This window comes from Camellia sinensis, chromosome 2 (assembly GCF_055761805.1).
Source record: "Camellia sinensis isolate YWXY chromosome 2, ASM5576180v1, whole genome shotgun sequence".
Lineage (NCBI taxonomy): Eukaryota > Viridiplantae > Streptophyta > Magnoliopsida > Ericales > Theaceae > Camellia > Camellia sinensis.
In genome coordinates this window covers 159,960,558-159,978,411 of record NC_138962.1, presented here as the reverse complement: position 1 = coordinate 159,978,411, position 17,854 = coordinate 159,960,558, and positions in this window count along the sequence as shown.

Sequence of the window (17,854 nt, the reverse complement as noted above, 5' to 3'; positions counted from 1 at the left end):
AGCCGAGCCTATCTTAGTTGCATTTTGCATGTGTTGCATTAGCCATCTTAACATGAACTAGGATCATATATTTGAATTACTAACTAGTTTCTGTTTTGGCTCAGAGTACTAGGTAAGCTTTTATGCTTTAGCATCTTGCATGCGTGTGAGTGTTACCATGATAGCATGCTTGCCATGAGGTTATGTGCTTATGTGATATAACTGCCTGAATGCCTGTGGGTGAAGGTTGGGTTACTTGAATTGGAACAATTCATGATTGCGAGTTTTAAGCCCACTTGAGAGTGGCAAATCACCATGTTTTTTAAGCCCACTTGAGGGTGGCAAAATCCACATTTTAGCCTACTTGCGAGTAGCAAACCATTTTCAAAACAAACATGAGATGTTTTATTCCAATTCAGGCGACCCAGTTTATATTTGTATGCTGCGCGCATCACATAGTAAATCTAGGCTAATAACCGGAATAAGAACGCATAATGTTTTCAAAACTAGATATCATGGTTAGTAGAGGCCGATCTTTGATCGGGCGAGCGAGGGTGCTCATAGCTGACCTTCCCCAATCGTACCCAAGTTCCCGAGCCGAGGCAACTTTGGTGATGACGGACACGTGGCCTTCGGCAAACGAGTTAGGGTTTCCTAAATTTCCTTATAAAAAAATATTTAGGTGGCGACTCTGTATCTGGCAAAGCAGCCCATGTTTGGCACTTCTTTTCTAAAAATCTGTTTTCTCAAAACGATTTGCCGGATTTGGACTCTTTGGTTCAGATTAAGAACCGTGACAAATCGAGTCCGAACTGTGGCAGCATAGGCCCTCGAGGCGCGTCCACAAGGAACCCCATGGTACATCTGCGGTTGTTCTCGAATATCCTAAGGCCAATGGGCCTCTTCAGACTGTAAAAGCTTTCCCTCTTCGGTCGGACCCTGTCTGGTGTTGCGGCCATTTGGTACGCGAAGTTGGAGGACTCTATCAAGAGGAGTTGGGAGGAGATGGCTGAGGCCTTCGTTGCCCAGTATTCATACAACACACAAATCGAGGTCACAACTCGTGATCTCGAGACAACCAGGCAAGAGCCGAAAAAGGGCTTCTCTGACTTTGTAACCCGTTAGAGGGCCAAAGCTTCCATGATGACCACCAGGCCGGTTGAGAAAGATCAGATAAGGATGGTTGTGCGCAACCTCCAACCCAAGCTGATGCAAAAAATGATCGTCTTACCCCTCCCCAAGAGTGCCACTCCTTTGATGTTTGGAGATGACAAGGAGGGGCACAGTACAAACATGTCCTTGGAAAACCCTCCATTTTTCTCTGTTTATGCTCTGTTGCAGTGTGGTAATTCAGCACACCAGTGGTTGGCAGTGGCTCACCAATGGCCGGCAGTGCTTCATTCTTGGCCAGCAGTGGCTCACCAATGGCCGGCAGTGCTTCATCCTTGGCTGGCAGCACACCCTTTTGGTCGGCAGATGGCCGGCAGCAAGCACTTATGGCCGGCAGACCACTGGTGAATTCCTCAGCAGTGAATTGACAGGTGGTGCAGAAAGTTCTTGGAGCAACCCTGCAAACAGAGCCTCTCAAGAGCAAACCGAAAGGCTTTTCAGGGCAAAAATCGAGTGCAGGCATATTCAACCTCCTAAAGCAGAGCTGAGGCAGTGTAGTTAGTTCTTTACATGTTTAGTTAGCATGGTTTTGTAATTTAATTAACTAGTTGTTAATTAGTTAAGTGTTGTAATAATTAAATAGCTTAGGTTAGCTATTTCTTTATTTTGTTTTGTAATAATTAGTCTAATTAATTTAATTACATTAGTTAGATTAACTTAGCTTAGATTAGCTTGACTTATTTATTCGGACCCTCATTCGAGAGAGCGCAATGTTGTAATAAGCGTGCGTATGTGTGTGCATGTCTTCCAACCCCACTTCTTTCTCTCTTTTACTTAACCGCTTTCGATGGTTAGTTTAGGGCACGTTTTGATTAGCATACCTTATGCTTGCATGTTTGCATCATTCATTTGTCTTGCATGCATCGGGTTCGGCGCATCATTCAAACCCGCATTGTATTTCAATACCTATTTGAAAACGTATTTCAAAACATGTTATCAAGTTGTTGCATTCATATGCCATCTTATATAGTCGAGTCTATTTAGTTGCATTATTGCATTTGTTGCATTAGGTATCTTGTATAGTTAGGATCATGCATATTTCTAACTAGCTTTTGTTTTGGCTCGGAGTACACTATAAGTGTTACGCTTTAGCATACTTGCATGAGTGTGAGTGTTGCGATGTTTTGCATGCTTGCCATGAGGCTATTTGCTTAAATGATTAACTGCATGAATGCTTGTGGGTGAAGGCTCGGTTGCTTGAATTAGGACAATTCGATGATTGTATGTTTTAAGCCCACTTTGCGAAGTGGTAAAATCATGTTTTAAAGCCCACTTAAGGGTGGCAAATCCGCGCTTTAGCCTACTTGTAAGTAGCACTTTCAAACCATTTTTGAAAACAAACATGAGTTGATTTGTTCCAAGTCTAGTGACTTAGTCTATACTTGTATGTGTGTATCACATAGTAAAGTTAGATTAATAACCGAATAAGAACACATGTGTTTATAAAAACAACATATTATGTTTAGTAGAGGCCGATCTTTGATCGGGCGAGCGGGGGTGCTCATTTCAGGACCTTCCCCTCTCATACCCAAGTTCCTGAGCCGATGCAACTTTGGTGATGACGGACACGTGGCCTTTGGCACGAGTCAGGGTTTCCTATATTTTCCAAAAATAAAATATTTAGGTGGCGACTCTGTAATCTGGCAAAACAGTCCAGTTTTGGTATTATTTGATTTAAAATATGATTTTCCAAAATGATTTACCGGGTTGGACTCTTTGGTGTTTATTAGTCTCGCATTGCACTTTATGAGATTAGATTCAGAACCATGACAGGAGTTCGAACTGTAGGACTCTGTAACTAACATGGGAATATTTTTTGATGTGACAAATTTTTTTAAAAAAAAATTGTCTCACTCCTTAAATTGAAGGAAAACTTGAATTTGTAATAATGCATTTTTTTGAAAACCAAACAAAAATCCATTTTCAAAATAGAATTTTCAAATCACTTTTTGAAAAAATAATTCAAAAAAATAGAACCAAACACATTGATTATAATTTATGTATCAATTTTTAATTTATCACAAATTCAATTATGTAACTTTCAACTTTCTTGCTAGAGTTGCAAATTTGGGCGAGTTTAACCTAAGCAACTCGAGTCAAGCTTGAAATTTTTCAAAGATTGGGTAATATAATTTTTAATTCGATAAGAACCTATGCAAAAATTTAAAATTTTAAAATAAATTTGAGTAGACTTGAATAGAGACACCAAATAATTTGAGCTACTGAAACAAAATTGTATATATAAATAGAAAAATACGTGGTGGCCCGAATTTATGTGGCTCGAATGGTTCGAATGTGTCAAAACGGCGCCGTTTTACACCTAAAACGGCGTCGTTTTGAGACGACTTCGTTTTGCGACATTCGAGCCATTTGAATCAAGAAAATTCGGACCACCTAACATTGTTGATATAAATATATAAAATTATTTGCTAATTTATTTTTTAAATAATAAATAATTAATTTAATATTAATGAACAAACACATAAGCAATATGCTTAAATTTTTCCAATAGAATATTTTTTGAAAATGTTTAAAAAATACACCTTTTAAAAAGAGATCATTGAATAAGTTGATATTAAAAAAAATAATTTTTATAATGGCATAAAATAATTTACATATGATTTTTTAGAAATTATTTTTAATTTAAAAATTACAATAAAATATTTAAATAGAATAAAAAAAATTTACAAAATAAAAGTATCTAAATAAAAAAAAAGGGTACGAAGAAAATTTAGAATGGTGTTCTCATTTGATCTAAAAAAAAATTAAGATAAACAATAAATTATCACTTATAACCCTCATTTTTTTAATTAAAAAAAGAAATTTCATGAACCATCACTTTTAATAATAGAAAATTAACGTTTCTTTCTATTTGTTTTAGGAAAAATCATTTTTTAAAAATTTAAGCCAAAAATATTTTCATTTTTATTTTAATTTATTTAATTGACAACTGAGATTTTAAAAAAAAATAATAATAACGGGATCCACCATATTTGGCAAGTCCTAAAAAAGTCAATCATTTTCTTAAGATTTTTGTCTTTTGTTAAGAAAATAGATAAACTTGTCTTAAAAAAAATTTACTATTCAAGTCCTTGTAATTTAGAAGGATATAAAGAATTTTATAAAATTTAAAACCAAAAAAGAAAAAGAATAAAAGTAAAAACTTTTAATAGCGATTAATAATTTGAATATATGTATTTAAAACAAATTATATTTAGACTAATAATATTATGACACATCATTATGGCACATGTGAATATTAATCTCAATCTAGTTTTAGTAACATAATCGGTCCATTGTTCCTGTATAAGGTCGTAGGCTGCATATAGTGATGGATATGACTGGTCGGATCTCCTTTTCCGTTATATAGGTTGACTTTCTGGGAGGTGAATCTTTTCGGAGGATCAGCACTGTTGATTGCTCAGGAAAAATAGAAGGCTATCTCTTCAACAAGAAGCTTTCTCCGAACTGGCTGGGGATTACCTTCAATGCGTTGATCGAGCCAACTCCTCATGTCGCTCTTCGGAAGATCTGGCAAGTCGTCTCATTTGGCAGCTTGACGTTTTTTCCATGTGTGATCAGGATGATTACTGGTCGTTTGGCTTGCGACCTCTTGGGGGACAACCTTTTTTGCTCGGCCGTTACGCACTTCAATCTTTTTTTTGTTTGTTTGTGGATCTTTGGTCGCTTTCGAGCTAATTGCAGTTTTTCCTTGACGGCTTTGATTTGAGCTATAAGCCGATCTACAAGTTAGGTTTGCTAATTATCATCACCTAGTGGGGGAGTTATTCCCCTTGAATTTACTAGTGCTATTTCTAAGTGATGACCAAAATTTTTGGCTGAGTGTATTGTAGACCAAGGTTGTAACACCCTAAAATAAATAAACATTCTACCCCATTATAATATTGCTAACATGTGGAACACAACAACAATATGATTATGCAACATCGTTTCCAACACATGCCTCAATACATTCTTTTAGTTCTATAACATGAATTTTATCCATAATGAATCAAACTAAATTATTACAAGTTAATGCCTTAAAGGTTACAAATTTCTAAGGCCTTGCCCGGTTACAACAAATGAATCACAACTCAATACAAAGAAACCCATGGCTTAAATTACAATAGATAGCCAAGGAAAACAATAAATATGAGCCTCAAGCTCCAAGATCCTCCCAAGTCATCACCTTGGCAGAGGCACACCAATTCACCTGAAAGTGGTTTTCCTCGTAGGGTGAGTATAAAGCCCAGTAGAAATAAACTAATGACATGTATGAAGCTTAACAACGTCAAACATGCATTTTCTTTCTTTGAAACAATATAAGGCGAAATTTCCAAATCATCAATATTCTTTCAAAACTATTATGTGGTAAATATAATGAATAAACCTCCAGGGCTAGTGTTCATAATAGTAACTATACAAGTTACTATGCTATTTTTACCGGTACTCATCGGAAGGCTCGACACCTACCGTACAAGTTTTAGGTCTCACACTATGGGCACACATGCCAACTTAATTCTGCTTTAACATCCCCTTACAACTTCACCATCTTATATACCATTTCAATAACACAATACATGCATCTCAAAATAACAATACATTTTTCGACACGTGAAATCTCCAGTTACAAATCCATGATATGCACAATGCGATGTATGATTTGTAAACATTTCCATTTTCCTATTCCACGTGAAGTTTCTACAACAATCAATATAACCCTCCACCGGTTGTTAAAAACAATTATCTTTGATTAAAAGACAACAACAATAATAATATTCCAACATCATAACCAAATCAGAATCCCAATGATTTATACAAAATCTCATTATTCCCAAAACAACATTCACACGCTTCATGAGTCTTGTGAACCTCAACTGGAATATACAATTTTCCCCAAAACAACTCATATAGTTTCCAACAAAACCACCATTTCAAATGAGTAAATAATACTCGGTATTTTTTCAATTATCCAAACACTTTTCAACCAAACCTCATTTCAACCAAAATCCCACAACCATTCTAATTCCATCTTTTTCCATAAAAGCATCCAAAACCCTAGTTTTTGATTAACTTTTGAAAACCCATAAAAACCCAAATGTTTTCTTCAAAAATACATAACACAACAACCACTAGGTTACCAATCCCAAACCATAACTGAAAACAAGTATTTTTCTCCAAATTTGTGCATTAATAAATATATATCCAAATCTGTTTTTTGAAAACCCATAACTAACAAAAATAACATATAACGAAGCTAAACAACATGCACGCCATTAAGAAAATCCCTACCTCCACTCTAGAAGAGGAGAAAGTCTAAAATCCCTAAAATCCACTCAATGAAAACACGAACTTTTCAGATTAGAACGAAGCCCTCGACGAACTCCATCTTTTCTCCAAAGGACAAAGGTGTAGAGATCAAAGGGTGAAGGTATATTTGAGGTTTAAAGGTGAGTTTTAGAGAGAGGGAGAGTAGATCTATGTTTTTGAAATGTTTAGAGAGCGAGAGAGAAATGAAAAAGTGATCCAAAAAGTGACTTTTACGGATTGATATACGCGCAGATCGCTCGAGCGATCAAAACACCACTCGAGCAACCAGACACAATAAGTGAGAGCCCTCGAGTGAACAAGTTCCACTCGAGCGCACAATGACACCCTCCCAGAAGTTTTACAGACAAAGGCTAACCGCTCAAGCACAAGAAGGCCCGCTCTAGAGCAAGAAAGTTCGCTCAAGCTAAAAACAATACACTCCCAGAAGTTTTACAGACCTGCAAAAGTACTAGGAGTTCGCGAAGACTACTAAAGCACAAGAAAGTTCGCTCGAGCAAACAAGCAAAATTCTGGTAATAACTCATTTGAAAAATAAATTCCCAACCTGTTTCAAACGCAACCGCAATACTCAAACGATCCAATCAACAAGGACATGAACAACCATCAAGACAACGAATCCCGGATCCAAAACAAAAATAAACGAGTCAAGTCTAAACTGTAATCGTTATAAAGGTATTCTCATGATCATTTGGTACCTCTTGTAAAGAGGGATAGACACTCATCTTCTCATCGTTTCCACAGACGGCGCCAATTGTGGTAGGTAGAATTTTTCTTCACAGGAAAAACGAGATGACGTGTCTGCTCATTTACTCAATTAAGAGAAACCAAAACGTCAGTGATCACCCTTGACCATGACACATTTGAAGGACCATCTAATTGTCAAGTCAGAATACTGTTTGGCCATAGATGATTTGTATTTCAAAGAGGGTTCTTAGATTACCTCTGGTTTTTCCTTTTTGTTTCACCTGCTTTGCCTTTTATAGTTTTCCTGATTTGAATCCCATCTATTGGATCAATGTTTGATTCGAGGGTTTTGTTCGTACCTAGCCTTGATCAGGCAAGTGGCCAAGTTACTTTTGCCTTTGATCGTTGGATCATCCTCTTATGGACAGCTTAGATTATGCTAGATACTAGTGGCCAACTTACCAAGTGTTGTATTTGTCGAATCAAGTTGATTGGACATACTTACCGTCTAGCAAACCTGACCTATACTCTTGCATTTATTGTTTGATATTTCCATCGTTACATGAAACTTAATCTGATGCTACTCTTTCAGTCTGTGGATCCTTCTTCTAGAAGGATATTCACATGCTTGACTGTCCCCACGCTCGTAGGCACGCCTAAGCTTGTTGCTAGTCACTTCTAATAGGCTCTTTAAAAAGCTCATTTGGGTCTCTATTTTCTTTTGGGCCAACTACCTAATTGATTTGGGCTTGGGCCAATATTTTGTCCTTTCACATTTGACAAGTCCTAAAAAAGTCATTTTTTTTCTTAATATTTTTTCTTTTTGTTAAAAAAAAAATTAATAAATTTGTATAAAAAAATTTCCTATTTAGGTCCTTGTAGTTTAGAAGGATATAAAGAATTTTATAAAATTTAAAACAAAAAAGATAAAAGATAAAAATAAAACTTTTAATAGCGATTAATAATTTGAGTACATGTATTTAAAACAAATTATATTTAGACCAATAATATTGTGACACATTATTATGACACATGTAAATATTGATCTCAACATAATTGTAGTAACATAATTGAAAATTAAAATTTTATTTTATAATTTAATAAAGGATGCATAATTTAAGGAATGAATATTGATCTAATTCCAATTATAGTAACATAATTTAAGGAAGAATCCAAATTTAAAATTTTTATATAAAATTATTTATAGACCAATCATATTGTGACACATATTAACAAAAATTAAATAAAATAAAAAAATGAGAAAAAAGAATTGCAACTTTTAACCCTAATAAAATGACAATATTTTACAATTATAATAATATACTAGCGGGTGGTACATGCAATGCATGTACAATTCCGACTAATAACAATAAAAATAAATAATAAATAAATTAATATCATAATATGTAAGTTATTTAAATAATAAGGTCTCGGATTCAAATCTTACTTGTATTGTGGTATAATGATTTTTTATTTTAGTATATTTTGTCACGTGGTATGATGAGGAGGTTTGGACACTAATCCAACGTTCACATATAAAATATTATAGTATAAAATAGATAGATAAATATATAATAGTATAGATATAGATTATTATCTATTATATATTATATTAATATATAATATATATTATATATTATATATTATATATTATATTAATAAAGACGGAAGCAGCATATGAATGAAGGAGATGGATTACGAAATCAAAAGGATACAAATTTAACACAAAATTGGAATGCACAATATTAATTAAAACACAACATTAAAAACTTTTAATTAAAATATTTAACTTACAATTACAAGAACTGCAAGGATCTTGAATGGTTACAGTACAAGAGTGTTGGTTTTCACTCAGAGCTCTTAGAATTTTCAGATTTTTCTAAGTCTGCCGAATGAGTTTAACTTGATTACATTATATACAAAATAAAGAAAAGAAAAGCAATAATTGACTGTTGGAAGCAGCTGGCAGCGCATGGGATAAAGCAGATGCTGTCGGTTGCTTTCGGTTGATTGATTGAACAGTTGAGCAGCTTTAAACAAAAGTTGACTGGGTGAATAGTGACGGTGAACAATAAAAGTGAACAGTAACTTTTACTATTCATCACTTTCGGTGGAACATGTGAATAATGGAATCAATATAAATACAAATTGGCAGCTTTTCTCAAAAGAGTATTGATTGAAGCTAATTTGTATCTATAGGGAGTCCAATTTTGATTATGCAAACGGATCCTGAGCATCTTGAAACTCTGGACCGGAGCATTGGTTAGTTGATTCTTCAGAGGAGTGGGCTTTCTCTGAATCTTCCTCTGAACTGGTGGATTGGGTTTCAGCTTGATTTAACAGTCGATGGGCTAACTGGATCATATCTTCTTTAGATGACTTGGATTTACTTTTGGACTTGTCCTTGGGCTGAGCAGGAGGTGGAATGGGCTTTGCCTTGACTTTGGTCTTTAATTTGGGCTATGATTGGGCTGGCTGAGCAGCAACAGCTTTGGACTTTGATTTGGGCTTGGAGCCACTAGATGAGGGGCTTCCAAGATTGACTGGAGGAAGACTGGGCTGACTGCCTTGAGTGACTGCAGCAGTTGGGATCTGCTGGGCTTTAGCAAGAGCAGGAGTTGGAGCATGTTGATCAGGTGGGAATTCTTCTTGAACAATTTCAAGAATTCTGGGAACATTGAACTTAACCCACCATTTAACTGTGTGTTGGTGAATGATGATGTTATCATCAATCCCATAATGCCATTTGAATATCCATGGAATTTTGTATTTGGCAATAAATATGAGTAATAAGGGAAATTGCTGTTGGTGAGCAGAAAATGGGTAAACAGAGGCAAAATAATGAATTATGTTACTGAGATCATCAGGGAGGATATCTGAAATGGCGCCATAGTGAGTCCACCATCTCAGAAACCAGGTAGGTATTTCAGATTTGAATTTTTGATCAAATGAAATGAACCAAGAATGACTGAAAGTTTCATTTTGGTACAAGAAAATCTTGAACCAAGCATCAACGTAATCATGATAATTATATTGAATGGAATGGCCGGGTAAATCTCGAAGCTGATTAGGATTACCCCATTCAGCCATGGAAACAATGTTGTGAATATAGATTGAATGATATAGGATCTTATAAGCATAGGTGCGATCCTGGATAGGTTTGATCAGAATGGAATGGTGGTTGAGTAGAATGTCTTTGTAATAAGAGAGAGTTTTTTCTGGATGTGAAAGGGTGAAATGGCATCCAGAGCCAAAATGGAATTTAGCAATTTCATTGATGGGTTGATTTTTGGGGTGACTGGGTTCTTTGTAAAACAAATTAGTAACATGTGAATTGGTGTATTCTGATCGGGATGGTTTAACAATGTTAACTGGGAATGGAGTAACTGAAACGGATTGGCTAGATGCAAAAGGATCAGAAGCCAATGCAGCTGAATAATCAGGACGGTGAATAGTACCAAGAGTTTGGTAACGGTTAACCATGTCGAGTGAATAAGAAGGGGTAACTGACTCCAAAGGAGGAGGGACAATAAGTTGATTAGGTTTACTGAAAGATGGGACCAAAGCCTTGGAAGGAGGCCTTGGGCGAGACATCTGTTTAAACAAGAAACAATGATTAGCAACCAGAAAGAAGATCTAAATAGTTCTGGTAATAGTGTAAATGATTAAGGTAATCAGCAAGTAAATTGCGATGAGCTTGAATCTGGTGGTAATTGATATATTGGGCTCTTTTAGTAGTTTTTCTGGCTAATTGAAGACGTTGGATTCGGAAAGTAACTTGGTGTATCAGGGTTTGGTAATGGGTAATTTGGGTTTTAATATAGGCAATTTGTGGAGTAGCACTCATCCCTTACCCCCCTGTAAAAATTCCCGGGTAAGAAAATCAGGCAGGGAATTTTGACAACTAGGTATATAGGTAATATCGAAATAAAAAATGCTTAAAATAGCTTGCCAACGGGCAAAAATTTGTTTACTAGCAAGATTTTGAACATCTTTTTCTAAAATAAATTTAGCAGATTTGCAATCAACACGAAGTAAAAAATTTTGATTTAAAATATCATCTTGAAATTTTTGAATACATAAGACAGTAGATAAAATTTCTTTTTTAATAGTACTATAATTTAATTGTGCTTTATTCCATACACCAGAATGATAGCGAACAATTTGTTCAGATGATTGAGGAGTAAGTTGTTGAAGAAGAATGCCACCATAACCAATGTCGGAGGCATCGGTTTGAATAATTTTGAATGAATTTTCAGTGGGAATACCAAGACAAGGAAGAGACTTGACATATTGTTTTACTTGTTGAACAATAGAAGTATGAACAGAAGACCAAAGAGGAGGATTATCCTTTTACCTATCAAATAGAGGTTGACAAGTTTTCCTAAGGTCTTTATAAAATTCAGCAATGTAATTGAGGGATCCTAAGAACCTTTGTAATTGGGTTTTATCAAGAATTTCATCAAGAAACTTAGACGCAAATTCAATAGAGCGACTAATAGGGAGGATTGTATTGTGGTGAATATCATATCCTAAAAATCTAACTTTAGTTTGAAATAATTTAATTTTAGGAGCAGAAATGACAAGACCATGACTTTTAATTGTGTAAAAGAATGCAGTTAAATGTTTCCAATGTTCACTAAGAGACTTGGAAAAAAGTAATATGTCATCAATGTAGACAATTGAAAAATGACTAAATGGGTTGAATATGTCATTCATGATATTTTGAAATTCACTATGAGCATTTTTTAAACCAAATGGCATGACATTCCATTCATATTGACCAAATGGTGTATTAAAGGCAGTTTTATATCGATCTTTGGGATGAATTTGAATTTGCCAAAAGCCACTTTTTAAATCGAATTTACTGAAAATAACAGCTTGACTAAGTCGTTTAATTAAATATTTTTTATTAGGAATAGGATATCTAATCCATTCTAAAACAGCATTTAAAGGTTTGTAATTGATGACTAATCGAGGGACACCGCATTCTAATTCAGCATTTTTATTAACATAAAAAGCAGGGCAAGACCAAGGTGATTTACTCGGACTAATTATGCGATTTGTTAATAATTCATTAATTTCTTTTTTACACATTTCAAGTAATTCATGATTCATTTGAATTGGTCTAGATTTAGTAGGAATGTGTTTTTCATCAAAATTCTTAATATAAGGTAAAGTAACTACATGCTTTTTCCTATGCCAAAATGCAGTAGGTAAAGTAGAACAAACAGTTGATTCAAGTTTTAATTTGAAATCATTGATTTGAGAAATAAGAACGGGATCAGTTAATTGTTGGTCAATGCGTTTATAATTAATTTATTCTTTAAGAAAATTTATATGCCGAGTCAAGCGGCTAATTTGATGGGAAATAGAACAATCTTTTAATTGATTTAATTTTAATAGTTCAGGAGGAGATAAAAATTTAAATGTAACAGGTTGATCCAAAACATGTATAGTTATGCCTGTACTAGACGTAGTAAATGGATATAATAAATATATAAATGGGGAGCCTAAAATAATTTTATCAGTCATATTTGTTACTAAAACAAAAGAGATTTTAAAACATACATTATCTTGGAAAACATGTACTTTAGGTAATTTATATTTGATATGCATTTTAGTACCGTTAGCAGAAGTTAATTTTTCTTGACATTTTTCATAATATGTAGTAGGAAGTAAACCTTCTTGTATACAATTTAAATCAGCACCAGTATCAATTAAGGCAATCAACTCTAATTCAAAATCATTGATAATTATTTTAATTTTAGAATACCATTTTCGAATATAAAGCTTATTAATTAGACTTAATCGTTTTTCTTCAGGATTGTTGGATTGAGAGTGGTGTGATCTGTTGTCAAATATTAAATTATCATGATTAGTGGGATCAGGATCATGTTCAGATTCATTTGGAGATTCGTGATCATTATCTTGGAAATTATCTAGACTTTTATTAAGTTTTAAAGTAATAATTTCGTCTTCTAATTTTTTATCTTGATGTTGTAATTCTTTGATTGTTTGTTTAATCTGATTGATTTCCTGTTGTAAGTCTTGTAATGTAACTTCTTTGTGTTTAGTTTTAAATCTTTCTAAAGTTTTGGATAGACTAATTATTGGTTTGTCAAACTTTGGTTTGGTATCTGAATGGATTAATAAGGATTTTAATTTCTCAGTATATTTTTGTTTTAATTTTGGATCATCTAATTTACTAATTAGGTCAATAAGAGCAGATTCTTCTTGAGTGTTTTTTGTAAGAACAGTAATTTGTTTAACTGGTTTACAACAGACATCATTACATCCTATATTAATATTGTTATCAGAATCATCACCAGGTGAGTGGTAATCGGATGAAGTATCAGGATGATCAGAAGAAGAAGAGCTACTAATAGTTTGATTTAATTGAAAGATTTCATGTAATTGATTTTTGGAGTTATCATCAATTTGAAGTTGATTAACTTTGTCTTTTAATTTTTGTTTTTCTTTACATTTATTTGAATAAGGTCCTTTTTTACCACAATTGTAACAAGTAACATCTTTGGTATATTTAGATTTAGATTTTGGATGTGATTTGGATTGATAATATTTCTTTTTGGGTTTAGTATAGAATTTATCATTGGATTTGGAAGGTGAATAATTCTTTTTATATTTATTAGAATATTTGGATGATGATTTATGTTTATGTTTGGAGTATTTATGTGATTTCCTACGAGAGGGTGCAACAGGAGGTAAACCATATTGTTCACAGAAATTGCCTAATTCATATTTAGCTTTATGTTTATCCTTATTAGCTTTTTGAGTAAGTTTAAGATCAATACACATTTTTAAACCTTCTTTTTGAATAGTGCTAATTATATCACCATATGTTAAATTATCATATTCAATAATACCAGTAGGTTGACTAAGAACATCTCTAATTTTGTGAGCAAATAAGCTAGGTAAGCCATTAATAAATTTTTCTTTCCAAAATGATTTGGTACAGTCGTCTCTAACATAACACGAGAGGTAAATACATCTTTATACCATCGAAAATCACTTAGGGTTGGACAGTTAAGATTACTGAGTTGATCATGGATGCGAGAATAAATATTTGTAAGTGTACCAATAAAATGTCGAACTATGGTATAGATTAATTGATTAATTCCGTCAGGGTGACAACATCCTATGGATTCATCAAAGATAGGTAGACCATTTTCATCAGTTTGATTAGCATATATGATTAAGTCACGTTATTCTTCAGTAAGGTATTTTTCCCACCAAGATTTGAGCATACCAGTAAATCCGGAGGTAAGTAAGGAAACAATTTCAGATTGAGAATATTGGGGATAATTACTGAGATAACTATTTGCTACCATAGATAAATGATTTAGTTTTTGAAGGATTTGATCTTCACTGAGACCATCAATATTCCATTCGTATAATTTTTTAGCAGAAACAGAAAATTGATTATTAATATTAGTTTCTTCAAATTGGAGATCAGGTGGAGTAGGTCGAGAATACCAGTTTTTGGTAGTTTGAGGATTAACTTTGGGATAATGAATTTTATTAAGATTAGAAGATTGAAATTGTTGGGCTAATTGATTTATTTCATTATCAGTAGTGTCAGTGTCAGATTGATCAGAAACAGTGTTGGTAATAGGTTGTTGATTTAAAACAGTAAGACCTTTGTCTTTGGATGTAGAAGTATCATTGGGAGTTAATTTAGTAAATAAATGTTCAATAGCTTTGACAGTAGTTTGATCATTAGTAATTAAGCTAGTTCGTTTAGAACGATGACTAAGGAGATTTAGTAGAGGTTGATCTAAGGATTTAGTGGATTTGGTGGATTGTTCATCTAAATTAGTTTCTAATTTATCTAATTGTTTACTAATGGTTTTTAAACATTGATTAGTATAATTATTTTGTTCAATAATTTTTTTAATTTCAGGGTTAGAACCAGGTAATTTAAAAGGAGAGGCTGGAACTTCAGAACCTTGATGATCAATAATTATATTTTCTAATGGAGGATGATTAGAGCTAACAGAAGTATTAGGAGAAGTTTTCCACTTATGTTTGGTGATTGTATTAATCTTTTTGTAATATTGATCCATATAATCAAAGAAAGATATTTCGAAACCATATTGAACCATGAAATCATACCATTTTCTAGTTATTCGGGATTGTTGAGAAGAATCATATTTAGCACGATAAGCATGTCGTTTAGTCCTATTTTCTTTGGATCTAAAGTCAATAAGTAATTTATCTAAATCAGGAGTAAAATCTTTTTTGATTGTCATTAATTGTGGATTCACAGGCGATATGAATTCTTCGAAATCAGTTTGAGTTGGAGAATTATTAGAAGCAATGTCTTCTTCTGGTAAATGTGTGGGAGTAGTATAAACAGGTTTACTAATCTGGGAAGTGGTAGAATTATCAATTCCTTTTAGTTTATTGTGAGAAACTTGGTTAGGCTGACCAAGATGTATTTGACTATTCTTTCTAAATAAAGGAGTATTAAATATCTCATCTTCAGTTGTAGTTTCAGTAGGGACACTAGATGTACTATGCCTAGAGGATTGACTTCGATTAAATTTAATTCGAATAGAACCATCATTATATTGTTGAATGTCTTGGATATCTTGAATTGAAGATTGTTGTTGATTGTGTTTATAATTTTTATTGACAGTAACCCATTGTTCAGGTAGATTAATATTTTGCCATTCAATCATTTGGGGAATATTAATATTGGATTCATTACTACTACTGCTTTGTATCAATAAAGTTTTATCTTTAGGGCTTTTATGTAAAGTATGAACATTTAAATTGGTTTGCATACATTTATAATGAACACGATAAATTAAAGCAATATTATGAACCTTTTCTAACATTTTAGTGTAGGAACCATATAATTGAATGTTTAATGTTAAAGCTTTAAGAATATGTGGATCTCGTAAACTTAGTGTAAAATCAGGAAAACAGTTAAAATGTACTGGACCTTTGTGAAGACCAGTTTCCATCATACCCATTAAACTATCAGTGTAATTAAGAAAACGAGCATCACGTAAACATAATAAAACAGAAGTATTTTTACCAACTATAGTTAATGGATTGACACCAACTTGAATTAAACCAATTTGCATAAAATTATAACCATTGTCTAAATGTCGTTTGATTAATTTGGAATCAAATAATTGACAGGTTTGGAGAGGTTTTTCCAAGGCATAAACTTGTTCAATAGTTTTAACATGAAGAGTAACTTTGAATATGTTTTGTAAAAACATAGTTTTATAAATTTCTTTAATTGGTAGTTTGGGTATATTCCATCCAGCATCAAATTTATCATTTTGTATTTCAACATCTTCTTCATTAATTACTAATCCTTGATTAGGTATTGAGGGCAAAGTGGTTGACCTAGAACTGACTGATGAGTTACTTCTAAATAATCGACTCATTGTTTTGTTTAATTAATCAGTTTTACAGATATCTTAATACATACCCTATTCTTGTCAATTTTATCACATACCTAGTATACATACATACCCTATCTTTGAACCCCAAAGTCTGACTCTGCCTAAATCGAAGGACTTACACGAGACTGGGAAGAAGTGGGTGACTTAAACTAGGTGGATAGAATAGACTGATCTTGTGGGTGATTAAGATGAACCGAAAACAGGATTAATCAAATAAACAATAGAGAAGATTGACTAGAAGCAGCAAAACAGTTAGAAACAGGATACAACATAACTTGGGCTTGAAAGCCACTAGATGAGGGGCTTCCAAGATTGACTGGAGGAAGACTGGGCTGACTTCCTTGAGTGACTGCAGCAGTTGGGTTCTGCTGGGCTTTAGCAGGAGTTGGAGCATATTGATCAGGTGAGAATTCCTCCACCTAGTTTAAGTCACCCACTTCTTCCCAGTCTCGTGTAAGTCCTTCGGTTTAGGCAGAGTCAGACTTAGGGGTTCCTAGATAGGGTATGTATGTATACTAGGTATGTGATAAAATTGACAAGAATAGGGTATGTATTAAGATATCTGTAAAACTGATTAATTAAACAAAACAATGAGTCGATTATTTAGAAATTAAATATATAATAGTATAGATATAGATTATTATCTATTATATATTATATTGTCTTTAATTTTTAGTAATTTTTTATTTTTAAAATTACAAAACTAACCTACTCCCACTCCTAACATGATATGAAGTGGGGGTGAAGGACAACAAATCTGCTCTAAACCACCTCATTGTCATTCATTTTCATCGTTATCGGTTATCAGCTACCATCATTAACAATAATGTTATTCGTTAACCACCTTCGGTTACCATATCCCTCAATTGTTAACCACCTTCCATTACCACTAACCACCTCTTACTGGTGGTAACTATCTTTGGCGAGTATTGAAAACCACTTTTAACTAGCATGATCGACCATCATCTCAGATCATTGGCAATCACTTTTGACTATCACTTCTTGTGGCTAATAACTACCTCTAGCCATTGTCAACTGCCTCTTATTGGTGACAAACACTTTCGGCCATTACCTCTCATTGCCAACAATCACCTAGGGCCACTATCTCCAACCGTCGACAATTACCTTCCATAGCCCTCATTTTTACTTGTTTTCAAAATAAAATTTTAAAATACTCATGTACACTACAACAAAAGTAACCTATGGTGGCGAAAATTAGTGAAGAAAATAAGATTCATCACTAA